We start from the raw sequence: 18,501 nt of genomic DNA, 5'->3' as shown, positions 1-18,501 counted from the left end.
ATCCATGCAGTATCTTTCTCATTTAACTCTTTACCTGTGAACGCTGACACATCAACTCCTTCACTTCAAACTCTTTCCTATTGTAATCCCTCCCTGTTTGGATTTCTTCCCCACAATCTCCTCCCTATTAGCTCTTCCCCAGATAGTCTCTTGCTCCTATGTTCTCTTCTCCTGCAAGCTTTTACCCACAGGCAGCACGGCTGCTCAATGGTTAGCACTGTGGACTCACAGCACCAAGGACCCGGGTTTGATTCCAGCCTTGGACAACTGTCTGTATGGAGTTTGCACATTCTCCCCCTGTCTGCGTGGGTTTCCTCCGGGTGCTCAGGTTTCCTCCTACATTCAAAAGATGTGCAGGTTAGGTGAATTGGCCATGCTAAATTGCCCATAGTGTTAGGTGGATTAGACAAGGGTAAATATAGGGGGGTGGGTTTCCCTTCGGAGGGTCAGTGTGGACTTGTTGGGCCGAAGCGCCTGTTTCCGCACTGTAGGTAATCTAAACTGTCTGTGAGGAGTTTGCACATTCTCCCTGCGGTTGCATGAGTTTCCTTCCACAGTCCAAAGATGTGCAGGTTCGGTGAATTGGCCATGGGAAAATGCAGGATTACAGCAATAGGCTTGAAGGATGGGTCTATGTGGGATAACCTTTGGAGGGTCCGTGTAACCTTGATGGGCCAAATGGCCTACTTCTACATTGTGGGGATTCTGTGATTGATCTCTTATGCACAGCTTCTTTCTCATGTGATGGCTTTGCTGTAAACTTTTTTCATTACAATTTCCTCCCTGTTGAGATCTTCCCTGAACGATCAATACTCCCTTACTCATTCCAGTCTCTTTTCTCTGTGAATTTCTTTTGCGTTCACTTTGAGCCCACCCCACCACCACTCCCACCAATTTTCATCAATAGTCTTCACCTTTACTCCATTACTCTGTAGTTCTATTTAACACACTTGCCAGCACCTCAATATGCAATGAGTCACAGCAACATCACTGATCCCCTGTCCCATGTCCATCATTCCTATCCCCAGAGATGATCACTCCAATGCCTTCCTTTGTAATTTATTCTCTTGTCCTGCAAAGTTACCTCTGCCCTCGTTTCACCCAGGATCTCTTCGCCCTGTGATATCGTCCCCACAATCTCCTCCACTTGATCCGTCTCCCTAGAACCTTGCCCCCTGGCATCTCTTCCTCTGTGATCTCTTCTCCTGGGATTTAGTCTCCCCTGCAGCGTATGCACCATGTAGGTGAGAATGAACCACTGATTACACACACTCTGCACACGTTTGGTAACATCAGTGGAAAGGAAAATGTTCCACGTACACTCGGCAGTCATTCTGTCACACCCTCACTGAGCTGAATGTTTTCCCTATTGTATCAATGCTTCTCAAGCATTTGTACATTTAGAATTCTAATAGGTATTAATATGCATGTGAAGACACATATACCCGTTCCAGTTTACTGAATGCAGCTGTCAGGCATGTAGCTTGAATTCTTTAATGTACAATTTGTGAAATTAATTGCAAATCACCAAGCAACCAGCACATAATTAAAGTGATGTTTGTGTATTTTCCTCATCAACACCAGCTTTGTAAGTTTGGCTCTTTTTGTACCTTACTGTTGATTTCAAGTTAAATGGTTTTATGGATTGCCATTGATACCCAGGAGCCTAGGAGCTGCATCTATTGTTCAGTTCAGATAAATATCTGTGGGTATGAAGCCACCTTAATGTAGTTTTCTTAAGCACAGTAAATGTTCAGAACCATTGGGCTTGAAAAACTTAAAAGTGGCTGACAGTATGCAATAAATCTCGAAGGTAACCAGCGTTGAAGAGATCAATAGCTTTTCAGCATAAGAAAATGAAGAACTGTGAAGGATTTAAGCTCCCACACAGATCAAATGACCTCTGATCTCAAAAGGTACTGTGCTGAGGTGTGGCAGAATAGCAGATGAGCAAGATATAATATTCCGACTTTAGAGAGATCTAATATGCCTACAACAACATTGAGACCTAGTGGGCGTGCTTTCAGACATTTCAAAGTGTTCTGTTTCAAAGTCACATCAATTGTACACATGACGGATGATTTTAAGGTGTTTTTTGCAATGTATTCAAACATAAAATTGTAAAATAATGGAACTCCCTTCTGAATGGGTCTGCGGGTGAACATACAGCACATGGACTGCTGCAGTTCAGAAAGGCATCTCTCTGCCTCCTCATGGGAAATTACAGATGGGCAATAAATGCTGGCCTTGCCAATGACACTATCATCTTGTGAAAGAATAAATAAAAAAAAAGCTAAATGGCCAATACTCAACATATAAATCACTTTAGAAAGAACATTACAGGCAGTAAACCATATAGTACTACGGTGCATAGAACACTTAAGCAACTGGATACAGAATGTAATCATTGAAAATACTACATTGTTCCTATAAGATATATTTGGAAATGAATTAATCATGTATTAGTTGTACTTTGGGAAGCATGGAGAGATTCCCAGTCGACAGCAATTGAGTCAATAGCATTGGTAATTGGTTAACCTGATGTAAAGTGTCACCGTTCATTGTTCTGGCTTGACAGCCATATTTCCATTTGCAGCGAATGACTTGCAGTTCTTACAATTAAAACTTCTGAAGGCAAATTTAAAATGCCAATGTGGCTCATTTAGCATAATTGCCAAAGTCTTTCTGATGTGCATTAAGAGTCTGGTGAACATGTGTGGCCCCTTTGTATTGTTAATCACTATCTCCGGCTCAAATAGCTTTTGAACTCTCATTATTCTTTGGAGTGTCTTCATGTGCGTTGAGATTACACGTCGACTGCCAGCTAACATCACCACAGCAACTCTGTCTAGACATTGCTGTAGATTCAATATTCTCCTTCTGTTCTCCCTTACTAATCTAAACCATTCATTCTAACTTTGACTATAAATATTGCATTATCTCCTCAAATCTCATTTATCCACTTTCTTCCAACTTTGAGCAACTCAACAAAAGCCAGAATAGGCCTGCAGCACAGTAACAAATCATACAAGACAATGCCTAAATACAAAGGGCAATGAATGTAAACTGCAATAATTCATATTGAGTTCCCAATGCTCTAAAAATTACCTTCAGTCTGCAGAATTATGAACAGCTCTCTCCAGCTTAGCTCCAAGATTCCTAGAGATACATTGTTTATGTTAGCTGCTGTGGCTTGCACCCCCATGCATGAAGAGACGTCAGCTCAGGATTAGTGATAAACCTTCTTCCTCAAACAAGGATTTCTCAGCACCATGGTTGACAGGGTCCTCAAAGTGGTCGACCCATCTTCCACACTTTGGCCCTCTTCCATCCTACAACAGTGATAGAGTCCCCCGTTCCTTATTTATCATACACACCATCATCCACATCCTTATTAGTTGTTATTTACACCACTTCCAGCAGGATGCCAACCCCAGACACATGCACACCTCCCCTGCCTGGTCAGCCTTCCATTGGGACTGTTTCCTCTGGACATCTGGTTTACAGTTTCTCCACTCCCAAAATCTCTCCACACCCCCATGGCATCTTCCCCAGCAATCACAGTGGGTGTAACACCTTTCTGTTTATTTCCTCCATCCTCACTACCCAAGGTCCCAAGCAAGCCTTCCAAGTGAAGCAGCACTTTATCAGCACTTCCCTCAACCTAGCCTACTGTATTCGCCATTCACAACGTTGTCTTCTCTACACTGGGGAGACAAAGAGCACTCTGGATGACCACTTTGTAGAACACCCACGTTCTGTCCATAGAAATGACCCTGAGCCCCTGGTTACCTGCCATTTCAACACACCACCCTGTTCCCTGGCCACCATCTCTGTCTCAGGCTTGCTGCAGTGCTCCAGTGAAGCTCAGCACAAACTGGAAGAATGACACCTCATTTTCTGCTTAGGGACCCTGCAGCCTCCAGGACTTAATATCAAGTTCAATAATTTTAGGGCCTGAGCACCTTCTCCTATTTCCTTATCCTAAGCCCTACACATGGGCTGCTAGCACAACCAACCTATTGTCAGCTCCTGGTGGTCCCCATGAATAGCTATTCAACCTCTCAGGCTGACCTTTACCCATTCCTTTGGTTGCCGGCTGTTATTCTCTCGCGTTGGGCTCGACCTCCACCTATTGTTTACATCTCCCCTCTTCCCCCACCTATCTTCAGTATAAATACCAATCCTTTCTCAGCTACCATCAGTTCTGAACAAAGGTCACTGGGCCTGAAAGATTAACTCTGCTTTCTGTCCACAGATGATGCCTCACCTGCTGAGCTTTTCCAGCAATTTCTGTTTTTGTTTCTGGTTTCAGCATCTCAGTTCTTTGGTGACTTTCTTTTTTGTTCAGTGATATTATTGACCACAAACAAAAAGGTGTAAAAGTACCATGAAACCTGGGGACTGAGAACAAGGGATGTAGAATTCGAGAATTTATCAAAACATGAGTGCTTTGAAAGAGAGGAGAGAGGGAATTCTTTTTAAATGGAATGGGGGCCACGGTTGAGGGAGAGTCATCTGCAGTGCTGGGGAGGTTTGAAATGGAGGAGAAATTCTTAAACATGGCAGAATGTGAAATCTGAAATGAAGGGTGAATCTAAATCAGAAGGCTTTTGACTGGGGGGGAAGAGTGCTATATGGATAATCAGTAGTATAAGGATGAGACAGGAAATAGGGAAGTAGGAAAAACAAATGGAGGCTGGGGAATAGAGTTGGGGGAGGAGTGAAGATGCGATCAGAAGAGAAGATGAAGACTGTGAAATGAGTTCTCTTTCAGAAGGTGACTGGGGAATGAAGGCTTAGGCCATGAAATTAAGAAAAGGGACATAAGGACAAAAGTCAAAGACTGATGGAATGAGTTATGAAAGCAGAAGGAGACTGGGCTTTGGGGTTTGAACATTGCATGACCTTCAGCAAGTATCCTCACTTCTGATCTTTCAATTACGGGATTGACTTAACCATTAATTCCATGAATGGTTATCCTGGACCTGAAGGACTTACCATGGCCAGTTCCAGGACTGAAATGACATTGAGCACCTTGTTATTGACCACCCAAAGAGCCAAATAACCATGTCCAAGTCTTTGGACTGAGGGTGGACTGACAGGAGTCCCCCTTTGTTTTACTGAGGATTACTCAGGACTGTGGAGATAAGGAGAAACTTCTTCAGCCAGACAGTAATGAATTGATGGAATTCATTGGCACAGAAGGCTTTGGTGGTTAGGTCATTGACTATATTTAAGACTGAGATAGATGGGTTCTTGATCGTCAAGGATGTCAAGGGTTACAGGGAGTAAGCGGGAGAATGGGATTGAGAAACTTATCAGCCATGATTGAATGGCAAAGCAGACTCGATGGGCTGAATGGCCTAAAGTCTGCTCCTATGTCTTGTAATCTAATGCTCTTCTGGTCCACTTCCATTAGCATCTAAAATGGCCGTGGTGTCTTTTCAAATCTGACTCACAGCAAACTCTCAAAATTAAACAAGGAGCATTATTTATTCACACATTCAAACCTGAGGTGGTCTTTACAACTTTACACATATGGACTTATACATGAACATACAAAGTACATAGAAGAAAGAAGAGTTTCACATCTAGGAATATCAATGAGTATATGGATATCAATTCAGATGACAGTAGTCCAGTGAGCGTTCCTTCACTCAGGAGTGAAATATGTCCAGGTGGCTATAGACAATGGTGGACCCCTTTAAAGTTGGAGATGATGCAGCAAGATGATTTGCTTTGTGGACAAATACAAGGATCTTCCAGAACCAGGTTTCAAGGAGACCTTGATGTGAGACAGAATTGGCTCCTGGCTGCTGACAGTATAGATGGGCTGGATGTGAAAAGCAGGTGGAAATGTACAATTTAAAAATTCTTCAAAGACCAAGCAGTTTTGATAATTTAGTGCTACCCATAGATGAGTCAGTTTTGTTAATAAGGCAAGTTTCTGTGGCAAAATCCATTGCTCACTTTAAAAGTTGCCTGGTAGTTGTCAATGTTTGTATCTCCTTTTGTTATCGGCCCAGAGTTTTCTCTCAATATCTCACTGATTTTGCATCAAATAATAGGTGAGAAATTCCACAATGAGAATTTGTTCAACATTGTGCTTGTAATCACGGAAGGAAGTTTCCAGATTGTGAACAACTTGCTGTCTGCAGTAGCCACTCCAGATCAGCAGTCAGTTTCAAAATTGAAGAAGAAAGTTTGTTTTCTTTTAAACAATTTATGATCTCTTTTATATCTTGCACAGATGGCAAAAATTATCTATATTGAACAATTTACATTTAAATGTACATCTATAAACTATAGTTAATTTCCCAAGAATTTGACTGCCATTCACCAATAAACTGAATAAATAGTTCTATAAAGGTTTTTTTCAAGTTATTTTCAGTTGTTTACATAATTATCAGATGGTGGACTAGAAAGCCTAATTAAAAAGCTTATTTTTTATTTTAAGCTCATTTTCAGCTCTATTTATGAGGCTGCCTGAGGTTGACACTCTTAAAAATATCAAGGAGTATTTTTAAAGCAAGAAAATGAAAATAAACAATACTTTTTTGAAAACACTGCCCAATTGTGTGGTTTGTGGAAGATTTTTGATTTGTAATTAAGCAAATGAGTTGAACTGGAAACGTGAACCATAAATTCATTTTTGTATCCTTTTAATTTCCCAGTTGGTTTCTGAATTGCTGATCATCCCTAAAGTCAAAACTCTATCCCAGTATGCATTAGTTATATTTATTTAGACTAATATTATTTGCATTGCACTATATTTTAGTAACATTCAATGTTAATTGACCCAATATTTTGTACTTCAATGAATATTTTCACCATAATATTTAATAATGATAATGCAATTTTTGCATCAATTAACACAATCTACTAAACTGGAGGATCAGTTTAACCCCCTAACTCTCACTGAAGAGAGAACAAATGAATAACTAAATGGAATATTAATCTTCAGAAATATGTCAGAAATGTGTTGCATGTATTGATTTGGTAACAACATAGCCACTAGTCATTTCATTGACTGATGTGGAAAAGTAAATTACTCCTGTCCCAGCACATGTTTACTGCTTGCAGCAAGTATTACTTCTGAGTAAAATTGTAGGGAACATCTGTTTGCTGTTTGGGTATTTTTAAAATGATGACCCAATTGCAATTTTTTTTTAATGTGGTTGCTCATGTTTTCCTCAATATTAGGATGGAATGTCGCACTGAGGAAGGTAATATGGGGCTGAATTTTCTCAACCTCCCACTATTCTGATGTTCACTTGAGAATGTAACTTTAAAAGAGCTTTGCGAATTACATATGAAAGGGCTGAAACCAATATGGTCATTCTAACAGATGAGAGACTGAACAAGCAATCCAGGTCTTTTTCAATATATAATTTCAGATACATCACACTGTAAACCTTTGCTGTAAATTCTGTGTCTTACTCCACAACCATCTGATGAAGGAGCAGGGTTCCGAAACCTGTTGGACGATAACCTGGTCTTGTGTGATGTTTAACATTGAAAAGAAAACATGATTTTCTGCGGGTTTCTGTTGTTAGATGGTTACTGTAGAACAGGACTTTAAATAGGCAGAGGAAATAGAATAATGGGACATGGGTTGAAAGCAGTTGAATCTAGTTGCCCTGCTCCTTCATCAGGTGTTTGTGGAATTAGACACAGAATTTATAGCAAAAGTTTACAGTGTGATGTAACTGAAATTATACATTGAAAATGACCTGGATTGTTTGTTAAGTCTCTCAGCTGTTAGAATGACCATATTGGTTTCAGTTCTTTCATATGTAAGTCGCAAAACTTTTTAAAAATGTATGAGGACTGATATCAATGAGGTTTTTTTTCACATATATGCTGACCAACAATCAGAATGGACTCTTGAGGAGTGTGAAATTGAGGACTTTGAAATCATTTAACAGGCAGCTGAGGGTAGATCCACTTGGAATATTGAAGATGAATTGATAGAGACTAGTCAGCTTTCTCCCCTGTCCTAGATGGATGAGTTAAGATCAATCAAGTGATCCTCTTCATCATTACCAATCTCAGGTTATGAGTAATAATGAGAAAACCACTCTTTCCAATTGAGGAGTAAGTGGGTGGTATCTTGTAAGCACTTTAAACTGAACTTCAAATATTGCCTTCTCCTGGTAAATTAAAAAGTGGTCGCCTGGACTCAGTACATAAGTCTTGGAATCTAGATACTTTGCAAACAAGGCCTACATTCTTAAAAAAGAATGTCAACTATGAAAAGTAACATTATAGGTTTCCACAAGATCAAATTAGAGTTTAACATCTGTATGATATTCAGCACAGAAATGAGCCTTGCAGCTCAATCAAATGAGGCCGATGCTTCTAGTCGACTTGGGCCTCCTCCTGTCTTCCTTCATCTTCTCCTTCAAGTGTTCACCTTTGAACTCATTTGAAGTATTCACTTTAAACACTCCAACCAGTAGCAAATTTCACATTTTCACCACTCTCTCTGGGTAAATTTCTTTTGGATTCCGAATTGATGACTATATTAATAGTCTCGAGTTATTCTTTTCCCTAAAAGAAGAAGCTTCTTTCTCTGCCCATCTTACGAAAAATCTTTCAAAATTTTAAAAAGATCCATCAGGCCATCCCTCAGTCTCTTTTTTTCAAAACTATAGGGACCCGTTGCTTAATTGTTTTGTTTCCGAAATCATTTTTGTAAATGATCTCTCCATCCTTTTTGATGTCTCCTCGCATGTTTTATTGTGCAGGCAAAAGTGAGGACTGTAGGTGCTGGAAATTAGAGTCAAGATTTGAGTGGTGCTGGAAAAGCACAGCAGGCCAGGCAGCATCCGAGGAGCAGGAAAATCATTGTTTCGGGCAGGAGCCCTTCATCAGGAATGAGTCTGGAAGCCTCAGGGGTGGGGAGATAAATGGGAGGGGGTGGGGCTAGGGAGAAGGTAGTTGAGAGTGCAGTAGGTGGATGGAGGAAGGAGTAAAGATGATAGGTCAGAGAGGAGGGTGGAGTGGACAGGTGAGAAGGGAAATTGACAGGTAGGACAAGTCATGAGGACAGTGCTGAGCTGGAAGTTTGGAACTGGGATAAAGTGGGGGGAGGGGGAAGGGCAGGGGAAGTGTGGTGACGAGAACTCCCAAGTGATACTGTAAGTGTGATCTAGCTTGACACAGGTTTAGAATAATTTCACTATATTTTTTGTACCAATCCCTCTAGAAATGCGTCTAGTGTTAGACTTGTTCCTTTCCAGTCTTGCTAACCTGTGGCACAAATTTTCAATGATTTATGTTTTTGTAGGCTGTCATTAATTTTTTTCCTGGATTTTCACATTTCAAACATGAAGAGATTCCCATATTCTTCCTGTCAGATTGTACTTCCTCGCATTTATCTATGTTGGCTTTCATTTGCCATTCTGCGAGATTATTAGCATCCTTCCGTGAGGTGTTGTAATTATCCTCAGCATTGAGTGGATGTCTCTCCTCCAATTTGGTGTCATATGCGAAATTAAGAATTGAATGTTAAGGCCTGTTGCACATTTGTAAGGAGGGGAAAATGGAAAATAATGCAGGTGGCCATTCCACCTCTTTCCTGTCCACCTCCAACACCTTCCCACATATCACTATACAGGGATGGATAAGGTTTTGAGCAGTCCATTCATCCTTAGATCTGTTAAAGCTCATAAGGAGGCAATTAACTGCCACTTCATTGTCTACACTGGACTAAAGGAATGGCTGGGGTCAAAACGTGTGGTGCTGAGAAAGCACAGCCGGTCAGACAACATTCGAGAAGCAGGAGAGTCGATGTTTCGAGCATAAGCTCTTCATCAAGAATGTGGGGCTGCCTCGGATGCTGCCAGTCTGACTGTGCTTTTCCAGCACCGCAGTTTTTGACTCTGATCTCCAGCATCTGCAGTCCTCACTCTCTCCTGAAGGAATGGCTGGAGCAAGTGGTAGGAAGGTGGCCAGACTGACAAGTATTAAAGAATAAGTGAAGACAGGAAGGACTGGCAGGGATTATCTCCCTCAAAGTGTTTTCCATGTCATTGGGAAATCCCCTCTCCCTCCTCCTCAGATTGTGTCTTTCCCCAAGACTCTTTGGGTCAGATTGGCTGGAAGCTTCCTGGAATCTGGCTTCCTGCCCCATTTTGGTTGCTAAATGAGCTCTCAGCACATCATCACTGTGGATAAGGTAGATTCAAATTGGGAATATAACCTCCTGTAAAATTTGTCCCTGCACTTTGACTCCTCAGTTCAAAGTTTCAATGTAAATTGTGAACAACTGGAGACCAACATTCGTACTTATGGAACACTATTTGCAATCGTTTTCTATTCTCAAGGACAACCCGCCTTCATTGCTTAGATCTTTGAGTATAGGAGTTGGGATGTCATGTTGAGGTTGTACAGGATGTTGGTGAGGCCCCTTCATGAGTATTGTGTCCAGTTCTGCTCACCCTATCATAGGAAGGGCATTATTCAGCTGGTGAGAGTTTAGAAAAAAATTACCAGGATGTTGCCGAGATTGGAGGGTTTGAGTTATAAAGACAGGCTGGGACTTTTTTCACAGGAGTGTAGGAGGTGAGTTTGATGGGTGACCTTACAGAGGTTAATAAAATCATGAGGGGCATGGAAGAGGTGAATTTCAGGTGTCTTTTCTCTAGGATGGGGCAATTCAAGATAAGGGGCATCTTTTTAAAGTGAGAAGAGAAAGATTTCAAAAAGACACGAAGGACAACTTTTTTATACAGAAAGCGGTTTGTGTGCAGAATGAACTTCCAGAGGAAGTGGTGGATGCAGGTACAGTTATGGTGGATGAATACATGAGTAAAAAATGTTTGGAGAGATATGCACCAAGTGCAGGCAGACAGGACTGGTTAGTTTGGAATTATGGTCAGCATGGACTGGTTGGACCGAAGGGTCTGTTTCTGTGCTGTATGACCCAATGACTCCAACTCTTCATTTCCAGTTTCTGCTTTCTCTCTTCAAGTTAGCTGGCAATCCTTACCCCTGAACTCCATGTTCTCCTACCTTTAGTAATTGCTCTATTCAGCAACGCTGTATCAAAGGTCGTTAGAAAATCCAGGTAAACTACATTTACTTATTCCCGATTGTCTACTTCCTCTGTTATAGCTTCAATAAATTTGATGAGATCATTTTTGAATTCATGCTGGCTGCTCACTACTCATTTCTTGATATTCTTCTGAAGTACTGTACAAGGGCAACCACTGTGAACACATGATAGAGACAAAAATAAAAACAAAAAAGTGAATGGTGAAAATTCTCATGAGAGAGAAAATGTTGGTTGTATAAGCCAGGTTCGCAATTCAAACAGAAAATGATGCAGGTTTCAGTTGTTAACTTGCATTGTGGTATTAACAGTGCCAGTATGACTCAGTTAGATTTGCTCTCTTTATAACTCAAACCCTCCAGTACTGGCAACAATACACTCTTTACAAGATTTCTAACATTTTTAATTGTTTTATTATTTTCCATTCTTAGCCCTTTGACTACACTGAGCAGCTTTTCATTCAGAACCTTTGAAGTCTCAAATTTTCTCAGACCACTTTCATCCTACATTTAGCACAAATAGAGAGTGGATCAGTGGTGCTGGAAGAGCACAGCAGTTCAGGCAGCATCCAACGAGCAGCGAAATCGACTTTTCGGGCAAAAGCCCTTCATCAGGAATATTCCTGATGAAGGGCTTTTGCCCGAAACGTCGATTTCATTGCTCGTTGGATGCTGCCTGAACTGCTGTGCTCTTCCAGCACCACTGATCCAGAATCTGGTTCCCAGCATCTGCAGTCATTGTTTTTACCTCACAAATAGAGAATTACAGCTTTGAGAATTGACATCTTTATCAATATGGATCAATGTAGGCAGAGCACCTTGGGGCTCTGACCTGCTGGATGTCTCTTGCATAGGCGCTCTATCCTCCACCAGTTCACAGCCATTCACCTTGGTGGGTAATGTATCTGGAGTTGGTTCAGGGGTCCCATTCTGAGGAGATTTTGGGTGTTAATCTCGAACTTCAGAAGCGCTGTTGTGCTCCGATGTGAAGAAAGCTGTGCTTTTATAGGCACATGGAAGGTAGTACAATGATGGGTATGTAGGTTTGTCTGATCTTAGACTGCCCCTACCAACAACCCACCCTACCCTCCCCTCCCCTATCCTCCCCTCCCCTCCCCTCCCCTCCCAGTACCTTCCCCTGCCACCACAGGAATTGCAAAACCTGCGCCCACACCTTCCCCCCACCTCACCTCCATCCAAGGCCCCAAAGGAGCCTTCCACATCCATAAAGGTTTACCTGCACACCCAGCAATATTATTTATTGTATCTGTTGCTCCCGATGCAGTCTCCTCTACATCGGTGGGACTGGACGCCTCCTCGCAGAGCGCTTTAGAGAACATCTCTGGAACACCTGCATCATTCAACCCCACTGCTCCGTGGCCGAACATTTCAATTCCCCCTCCCACTCTGCCGAGGACATGCAGATCTTAGGCCTCCTCCACCGCCACTCCCTCACAACAGGACGCCTGGAGGAAGAACGCCTCTTTTCTGCCTCGGAACACTTCAACCCCAGGGCATCAATGTGGGTATCACTAGTTTCCTCATTTCCCCTCCCCCTGCCTTACCCCAGTTCCAACCTGCCAATTCAGCACCATCCTCCTGACCTGTCCTACCTGCCAATCTTCCTTCCCACCTATCTGCTCCACCCTCCTCTCTGAACAATCACCTTCATCCCCACCTCCATCCACCTATTGTACTCTTTGTTACCTTCTCCCTAGCCGAACACCCCCCTCCCATTTATCTCTCTACCCCGGAGGCTCCCTGCCTCATTCCTGATGAAGGGCTTTTGCCGAAATGTTGATTTTCCTGCTCATTGGATGCTGCCTGACCTACTCTGCTTTTCTCCAGTCAAAGGGCCTGTACTGTGCTGTACTGTTCTATGTTCTATGTTTATGTCCACACCTTGCTAATTGGGTGATGCTTCCTGCGACTTTGGACTTTCTGTTGTTTTCCCAAACCTAGGGATGTCCATGCAGTAACCATTGATTCCAAATCAACCCCCAAACTCACATAAAAGGTGACTTCTTTAAGATTGTGGGTACAAATGAGAAATTCAAACCACTCCCCACCCCTTTCATTAAAGAGACTTTAAGAGGATTTAAAGTGCCTTAAAAAGTATTATGTTGACCAAGTTTTGTTCACCATTCTTGATATCTCTAAATATGACCATGGTTAACCTGGAACCTGGAGGACAACATTGAAGGGATATTATTACTGGCTTCTGTGAAATGTACTGATTATGTGAGAGGAGCGTATAAGTGGAAATTCCTCCTTTATTTAGCGATAACATTTCTATTTGCATCTGGCTACCACATGAGGTGAATAAGTGCCAAAATAAATTACAGTGTTCCTTGTTTCTGTGTCTCAGTGATGAGGCTGTGTTAGAAATTTCCCATATATTTAGAATTGGAGAAATATAAAAGAAGCTGCTTGATATGCTCTATGAATGCCATGGAACCTTTTATAACTTTTGTGAGAACACAGTGTCTAGTACAATAAGTAAAAGTATATATGGCAGTACCAAAGCATTTAAACTAAATCATCTGAGCTTAGAAAGTTTTGCAATGGTGTAACATTATCGAGAACAACTTGCATTTCTATTAGCACCTTCAAGATAGCAAAATGTTCCAAAGACCTCCACAGGAGTCATGCTCGAACAAAAATAGATAACAAGTCATATTGAGAGATATCAGAAATGGTGACCAAAAACTCAAAAAAGAATACTAAGGAGTGAGTTTCCGAGCTTTGGACCCAGGGAGCTGTAAGCCACCAAGATAGACCAAAAATATTAAAAGAATAGAATTTGACAACAACAGAGATCCTGAACAGTTGTAGGGCTAGAGGAGGCTATTGTGTGTTCAGGCCATTTACATATTTGCACATAAAGATAAAAAATTAATATAGGTCAATGATCATGGGGGTACTAGGGGAATGCGATTCAGTGCAAGTTAGGATGTGTGATTTGAGTCTTGGAGGCTGATCTGGACAATACAAGACAGACAAGTGAAGAAGGTGCTCAGTAGATTACATGCCTCAGTCATGCTGTGTTAATTCAAGTGTTAATATAATTGCATAGTTCTTCCTTGAGGCATTTTCCTGCCTGGTTACTGCTGTCTGAAAGTTGAAAAGCAACAGATTTAGAGTAGGATGGAGAATAGCTCACAGCAGGAAACCTGTTCTGGATGTACAACAGATGATACATGCCAGGCCTTACACTGAGACTTGCCATTCAAAGATAAATGTGAGGCATTGGAAATATTTCAACATCCCATGGGCTGGTTCCCACCTACTGAGGATCTGCCACAAGCATGTTGCACGCTGAGTCGGAGAGTTTAGATTTAGGTTTTATTGTCACATGTATGGGCTACAGGAGTACAGTGAAAAGTGTATAATATCACTACACGTGGCACTATCTTAGATACAAAATACCTAGGTACAAAACTCTTGTTACAGAATTAGAAAAATAAAGATATAAGTTAATAAGTTCTGCACTACTGTTGAATTAAGTCCAGTGAAATGACCCAAAATTTACCGAGGAGATGTTACTTGGTTAGTAAAACCTGATTAAACTCCCAATTCCAAAGGCCTCATCAAACCCTGATCACCTTCTGAAGGCCCAACTAGCCCATAGCCACCAGTCGCTGTCCCCCACATGACCTGACTACTTTCCAAACCTCAAAGTCCCTTTTATCACATGATCAAACTCTGCCCACCACCTAATGACAATCTCCAACCAGACCAAATTAACATCCCTTAACACCCAAACTAATTCAATGGGAATCGAAGGAGAAAAGTCTTCATAGCTTGGAGTCATACTGAGCATATAGGTAGATGATTGTGGTGTAAATGTTCAATGTTCTCAACGCCAAGACATCTCTGTAGGAGTTTCTCAGTATAATGTCCATCTTCAGTTGCTTCATCAATGTCCTTCCCACCACATTCAGATGAGATGTGGGAAGGCTTCATCATTTGGTACTCCTCAGATGCTGATGTTGCCCATTTTTAGCTAGTCTTGGTGAACATCCAAGCTTGCACTGATGATAAATGACAAGTAAGATTTATGCCATACAAGTACCAAGCAACAATCATCTCTGACAAAAGAATCTAACAATGACTCCTTGACATTCATTGTTGCTAGCATTGCTGAATCTCCCACCATCACTACTATCGACATCCTCGGGATTATCATTAACTGAATTGGACCAGCCACACAAATATTGTGGCTATAAGATTGGATCAGAGGCTAGGAATTTTGTGGTGAGTAATTCACTTGTCGTCCTAGGGAGTGTTTCTGAACAAAAAGGCCTTGGTGTGCAGGTTCATAGCCCCTTGAAAGTGGAGTCACAGGTGGATAGGATAGTGAAGACGACATTTGGTATGCTTTCCTTTATTGGTTAGAGTACTGAGTACAGGAGTTGGGAGGTCATGTTGCAGCTGTACAGGGCTTTGGGTGGAATATTGCATGCAATTCTGGTATCCTTCCTATCGAAAATATGTTGAAAACTTGAAAGGGTTCAGAAAAGATTTACAAGGATGTTGCTAGGGTTGGAGGATTTGAGCTATAGGGAGAGTTGAGTAGGCTAGCGCTATTTTCCCTAGAGTGTCAGAGGCTGAGGGGTGACCTTATAGGGGTTTATAAAATCATGAGAGGCATGGTGTGGATAAATAGACAAAGACCTTTCCCTGGTGTGGGGGATTCCAGAACTAGAGGGCATAGGTTTAGGGAGACAGGGGAAAGATATAAAAGAGACCTAAGGGGCAACTTTTTCACACAGAGGGTAGTACGTGTATGGAATGAGCAGCCAGAGGAAATGGTGGAGGCTGGTACAATTGCAACATTTAAGAGGCATTTGGATGGATACATGAACAGGAAGGGTTTGGAGGGATATGGGCCGGGTGCTGGCAGGTGGGACTAGATTGGGTTGGGATATCTGGTCAGCATGGACGAGTTGGACAGAAGGGTCTGTCTCAGTGCTGTACATCTCTATGATTCTCTGACTCTATGAGTAATTCATCAATTGACTCCACAAAGTCTGTCCACCAACTATAACAAATGAATTGGGAGTTTGATGGAATTCTCCCCACTTTGCTGGATGAGGGCAGCTCAAGACGCTTGACACCATCCAGGATAAAGCAGTCCACTTGATTGCCATCCCATCCAATACCTTCAACATTCATTTCTTCCACCACTAGCTCATAACAGCAGCAGTGTGTACCATCTACAAAGTGCACTCCACTAGCTCAACAAGACTGTTCTGACTGCATCTTCTAAGTCAATGACTTCTCCTACATTGAAAGAAAAGGACAGCAGATGTATGGAAACATCATCTTCTGTAGGTGGCTCTCCAAGCTACATATTATCTTGGTATGGAACTATATCACCATTTCTTCACTGAGTCAAAATCCAGGAACTCCATTCTTAACAACACTGTTGTTATCCCTACAGTCCAAGGACTGCAGTAGGTCAAGCAGGCAGATCAACACCATCACCTCCAGGGCAACTAGGGATAGGAATTACCTGCTAGCCTAGCCAGTGGGACCCATCTTCCTTGAACAAATGAAATAAATGTTCAACTACATTTGGTCAGGCGCTATTACTAGGACTTTACTGATACAGATACATGGATTCTTCCTGAAAGGTGGAAGGAAGGAAGTCTGCCATGCTTACTTGGTCTGGCCTGCATGTGACATCAGACCGACACCAATGTGATTGATGCTTAACAGTAGTAGACTCACAAACCTTAAGGGCATTTAATTGGTCATTGGATAGGCATATGGTCGAGAATGGAATAGTGTAGGTTAGATGGACTCCAGATTGGTTCCACAGGTTGGCGCAACATCGAGGGCCAAAGGGCCTTTACTGCACTATAATGTTCTATGTTCTATGTTCTACTGGGATAAATCAGGTTTTACTGTTGTCCATCCCCTAATCAGAGGATGGACAACAATGGCAGGCACAGCCAGTGACACCTACATCCGGTGGATGACTAAAAAAAGTGGCAAGATTGTGCAAATGTGGATGTATTGCAGGAACCTCCTGTTCATAAATGCAGATATAGACAACAAGACTCATCATCACCTCAATTATGGCAGCTCAGCCATCAGCCAGCAGAAGAAAAGAATATTTGAAGAACACGTTCCCAGGTCATTGTTTGGCTGCATTGATTCCTGTTCTCTCACATGGTTTGGACACCCTACAGGCAGACACCTTAAAGCACTGGGAAAATGCCACCAATGACGCATTCATTGGATCCTCCAAGTCCAGTGGCAAGAAAGACACTCCTGTAGCAGTGTGCTCTCCTAAGACAATGTGTTTGGCATCAAGGAGTGAATCACTCAAATTCAGTTGTTTATATGCCCAGTGCCAGACTCCTGGAATACTCTTTATCATGGCAGGAGACTCCCAGAAGGTTGGTGGAAATGTTTTAGCGATGTTCGTGAAGAAATTAAACAACCATTCAGTGGAGTCTCTGGCTTGTGATCAACTAAAATGGAGAAGGGTTATTCAGGAAGGCACCAAGCACACTGAGACACACTGCTGGGAACATGTAGAGGTGAAGAGTCAGCGAGAGAGTGCATACCTCCAAATACCTTAAGTAAAAGCAAGATACTGTGAATGTTGGAAATCGGAAATAAAAACAGGAAGTGGTTGAGGCACTCAGCAGATCTGGCAGGATCTGTGGAGAGAGAAACATCCATGGAGAGAGTATTCTCTTAGTTTCCTCAAACCATTGACTCTGTTTCTGTCTCCACAGATCCTACTAGACCTGCTGAGTTTCTCCAGCACTTTCTGGTTTTACTCCAATTACCTCACCTTATCAACCCTTTAGGCACCACATGTGGCACAGTCTGCAGAACATTGGATTTAACAGCCAACCCATTGAACTAGAGTGGAAGCAAGTCAGCCTTGATGTTGAGACACTGCCTGTGGATAGGGTCTTATAAAAAAACATATGTTTCTAATCAGAGTATTAGAAAGTATTAATGACATCAGATGATAAGGATCAGAGAGGGGAAAACAAATCGTATTAAAGTTAGAACAGGCAATTTACTCCCTCTACTCATCAAAGGTTAAAGATTGTGCTAAAAGACATTGATGAATGTTAATCAGAGAGATTAATGAGGTGTGAAATCTGTAACAAGCATCAGATGGAGTCACCACATTGTATTCTAGGTCTTCCATATGATTCTAATGAGGTGGTTGCCATGGATCTGAAAGAATGGGATGAAAACAAAATAGTTTCAATTTACATTTTGTAAAATCTGGGTGCCTTGCACAAGAAAACTTAGCAAAGACAAAATAGTCGAGAACTGAATAAGCTTAGAACTTGAAGAAAGTATGAATTATAATGGGGATTCATTTTCCAATGATAAATTCAGAAATGTGTAAAAACGTGGACATCATAGTCAAAAAATCGCATAGCTGCAAGTTACTTCAGC

This window comes from Hemiscyllium ocellatum, chromosome 6 (genome assembly GCF_020745735.1).
Source record: "Hemiscyllium ocellatum isolate sHemOce1 chromosome 6, sHemOce1.pat.X.cur, whole genome shotgun sequence".
NCBI lineage: Eukaryota > Metazoa > Chordata > Chondrichthyes > Orectolobiformes > Hemiscylliidae > Hemiscyllium > Hemiscyllium ocellatum.
This window is presented reverse-complemented; position numbering follows the sequence as displayed.